The sequence below is a fragment of the Triticum urartu genome, chromosome 7A (genome assembly GCF_056163025.1).
Source record: "Triticum urartu cultivar PI428250 chromosome 7A, HENAU_Tu73, whole genome shotgun sequence".
NCBI classification, from domain to species: domain Eukaryota; kingdom Viridiplantae; phylum Streptophyta; class Magnoliopsida; order Poales; family Poaceae; genus Triticum; species Triticum urartu.
Genome location: NC_141879.1, coordinates 470896783 through 470901488, shown reverse-complemented (window position 1 = coordinate 470901488; position 4706 = coordinate 470896783).

Below are 4706 nucleotides of genomic sequence, written 5' to 3'. Positions count from 1 at the left end.
TCGTTTCTTAAAGTTTGGAGTTGCGATGCTTATGTGAAAAAGTTACATCCTAATAAGCTCAAACCCAAATCGGAGAAATGTGTCTTCATAGGATACCCAAAGTAGACAGTTGGGTACACCTTCTATCACAAATCCGAAGGCAAGACATTCGTTGTTAAGAATGGATCCTTTCTAGAGAAGGAGTTTCTCTGGAAAGAAGTGAGTGGGAGGAATGTAGAACTTGATGAGGTAATTGTACCTTCTCCCAAATTGGAAAGTAGTTCATCACAGAAATCAGTTCCAGTGATTCCTACACCAATTTGTGAGGAAGCTAATGATGATGATCATGAAACTTCAGATCAAGTTACTACCGAACGTCGTAGGTCAACCAGAGTACGGTCCGCACCAGAGTGGTACGGTAATCCTGTTCTGGAAGTCATGTTACTAGACTATCATGGAAAGCATAAAGGAGTGTTTGAAAAGAGTTTTTCAAAGAAAGACCTCGATGAAGCTGCTTACACATTGAGCATCAAGATCTATAGAGATAGATCAAAACACTTGATAAGTTTTTTCAATGAGTACATACCTTGACAAGATTTTGAAGTAGTTCAAAATGAAGCAGTCAAAGAAGGAGTTCTTGCATGTGTTGCAAGGTGTGAAGTTGAGTAAAGACTCAAAACCCGACACGGCAGAAAAAAAGAAAGAGAATGAAAAGTCATTCCATATGCCCCAGTCATAGGTACAAAGTATGCTATGCTATGTACCAGACCTATTGTGTACCTCACCATAAGTTTGGCAAGAGGGTACAATAGTGGTCCAGGAGTGGATCACTGGACATCGGTCAAAATTATCCTTAGAGGACTAAGGAAAATTTTCTTGGTTATGGAGGTGATAAAAAGAGTTCGTCGTAAAGAGTTACGTTGATGCAAGCTTTGACACCAATCTGGATGACTCTAAGTCTCGATCTAGATACACATTGTAGACATAGAAAATTTGCAAAATACATACGGCTCTGAATGTGGCAGACCTGTTGACTAAATTTCTCTCACAAGCAAAACATGATCACTCTTTGGGTGTTAATCACATAGCATGTGAACTAGATTATCGACTCTAGTAAACCCTTTGGGTGTTACTCACATGGAGATGTGAACTAATCACATAAAGATGTGAACTATTAGTGTCAAATCACATGACGATGTGAACTAGATTATTGACTCTAGTGCAAGTGGGAGACTGAAGGAAATATGCCCTAGAGGCAATAATAAAGTTGTTATTTATATTTCCTTATATCATGAAAATGTTTATTATTCATGTTAGAATTGTATTAACTGGAAACTTAGTACATGTGTGAATACATAGACAAACAGAGTGTCACTAGTATGCCTCTACTTGACTAGTTGTAAATCAAACATGGGTAAGTTTCCTAGCCATGGACAAAGAGTTGTCATTTGATAAGCGGGATCACATCATTAGAGAATGATGTGATTGACTTGACCCATCCGTTAGCTTAGCACGATGATCGTTACAGTTTCATTGCTACTGCTTTCTTCATGACTTATACATGTTCCTCAGACTATGAGATTATGCAACTCCCGAATACCGGAGGAATACCTTGTGTGCTATCAAACTTCACAACGTAACTAGGTGATTATAAAGATTCTCTACAGGTGTCTCCGCTGGTGTTTGTTGAGTTGGCATAGATCAAGATTAGGATTTGTCACTCCGTGCATCGAAGAGGTATCTCTGGGCCCTCTCGGTAATGCACATCACTATAAGCCTTGCAAGCATTGTGACTAATGAGTTAGTTGCGGTATGATGCATTACAGAACGAGTAAAGAGACTTGCCAGTAACAAGATTGAACTAGGTATGAGGATACCGATGATCGAATCTCGGGCAAGTAACATACCGATGACAAAGGGAACAACGTATGTTGTGATGCGGTTTGACCGACAAAGATCTTTGTAGAATATGTAGGAACCAATATGAGCATCCAGGTTCCGCTATTGGTTATTGACCGGAGATGAGTCTCGGTCATGTCTACATAGTTCTCGAACCCGTAGGGTCCGCACGCTTAACGTTCTGTGACGTTTTGTATTATGAGTTGTGTGATTTGATGACCAAAGTTTGTTCGGAGTCCCGGGTGAGATGGGGACATGACGAGGAGTCTCGAAATGCTCGAGACGTAAAGATCGATATATTGGAAGGCTATATTCGGACATCGGAAAGGTTCCGAGTGATTTAGGTATTTTTTGGAGTACTGGAGAGTTACAGGAATTCGCCGGGAGAAGTATTGGGCCTTATTGGGCCATACGGGAATAGAGGAGGCAGGACAAAGGGAAGGAGGCGCGCGCCCCCATGGGTCCGAATTGGACTAGGGGAAAGGGGGCAGCGCCCCCCCTTGCGTATTCCTACTCCCTCTCTCTTTCCTTCTTTCTTCTCTCCTACTCCGGAAAGGAAAAGGGGAATCCTACTAGGACTTGGGAGTCCTAGTAGGACTCCCCACACTTAGCGCGTCCCCTCTAGGGCCAGCCTCTTCCTCCTCCCTCTATATATGGGGGGCAGGGGAGCACCTCATGGACACACAAGTTGATCAATTGATCTTTTAGCCGTGTGTGGTGCCTCCTCCATCATAATCAACCTCGGTCATATCGTAGCGGTGCTTAGGCGAAGCCCTGCATCAGTAGCATCATCATCACCGTCATCACGCCGTCGTGCTGACGGAACTCTCCCTCGAAGCTCTGCTAGATCGGAGTTCATGGGATGTCACCGAGCTGAACATGTGCTGAACTCGGAGGTGCCTGATAACCCACAAGTATAGGGGATCGCAACAGTTTTCGATAAGTAAGAGTGTCGAACCCAACGAGGAGCTAAAGGTAGAACAAATATTCCCTCAAGTTCTATCGACCACCGATACAACTCTACGCACGCTTGACGTTCGCTTTACCTAGAACAAGTATGAAATAAGAAGTACTTTGTAGGTGTTGTTGGATAGGTTTGCAAGATAATAAAGAGTACGTAAATAAAAAGTAGGGGATGTTTAGATAAAGAAACAATAAAGTAAATATAGCGAGTGTGGAAAAGTGGTGGTAGGAGTTGCGAAATTGCCCCTAAGCAATTGACTACTTTACTAGACCGATAGCAAGTATTATGTGGGAGAGGCCACTGCTAGCATGTCATCCCTGACTTGGAATTCTATGCACTTATGATTGGAACTATTAGCAAGCATCCACAAATACTAATGGTAATTAAGGTAAAACCCAACCATAGCATTAAGATATATTGGCCCCCCTTCAATCCCGTAGGCATCAATTTCTATGCTAGGTTGAAGCTTCTGTCACTCTTGCCCTCCAATACATAGTCCTATCAACATACAACTAACCATAGGGTGTGATCCACGCGCACAATCATATGATGGACACCAAAGGACAACAACATAACCACAGGCAAATTAAATCAATCATGGCAATTCATCAACCACCGATAGGACAACGAAAATCTACTCAGAGATCATAAGATGGCAACACATCATTGGATAATAATATGAAGCATAAAGCACCATGTTCAAGTAGAGGGTATAGTGGGTTGCAGGAGAGTGGACCGCTATAGATAGAGGGGGGAAGGTGATGGAGATGTTGGTGAAGATGGCGGAGGTGTTGGTGTAGATCGCGGTGATGATGATGGCCCCCGGTGGCACTCCGGTGCCACCGGAAGCGAGGGGGAGAGAGCCCCCCTCCTTGTTCTTCTTCCTTGACCTCCTCCCTAGATGGGAGAAGGGTTTCCCCTCTGGTCCATGGCCTCCATGGCAAGGGAGGGGCGAGAGCCCCTCCGAGATTGGATCTGTCTCTTTGTCTCTCTCTGTTTCTGCGTTCTCAGATTCTACCCTTTCACCGTTTCTTATATTCCCGGAGATCCGTAACTCCGATTGGGCTGAAATTTTAACACGGTCTATATCCGGAAATTAGCTTTCTTGCGGCGAAATAAGGGCACCAACCGCCTTACGGGTGGCCCACGAGGATCAGGGGCGCGCCCCCCTGCCTCGTGGCCACCTTGGGCACCGTCTCGCGTGGATTTTTCTTCCCAAAAAATCATATATATTTCAAAAAAATCTCAGTCAGTTTTTATCTCGTTTGGACTCTATTTGATATGGGTATTCTGCGAAACAAAAAACATGCAACAAACAGGAACTGGCACTAGGCACTGGATCAATATGTTAGTCCCAAAAATAGTATAAAAAGTTGCCAAAAGTATATGAAAGTTGAATAATATTGGCATGGAACAATCAAAAATTATAGATACAACGGAGACGTATCAGCATCCCCAAGCTTAATTCCTGCTCATCCTCGAGTAGGTAAATGATAAAAAAAATATAATTTTTGATGTGGAATGCTACCTAGCATAATCTTGATCATATGTCTAATCATGGCATGAATATTAAGACACGAGTGATTCAAAGCAATAGTCTATCATTTGACATAAAAACAATAATACTTCAAGCCTACTAATAAAACAATCATGTCTTTTCAAAATAACATGGCCAAAGAAAGTTATCCCTATAAAATCATATAGTCTGGCTATGCTCCATCTTCACCACACAAAATACTCACATCATGCACAAAGAGTTGTCATTTGATAAGCGGGATCACATCATTAGAGAATGATGTGATTGACTTGACCCATCCGTTAGCTTAGCACGATGATCGTTACAGTTTCATTGCTACTGCTTTCT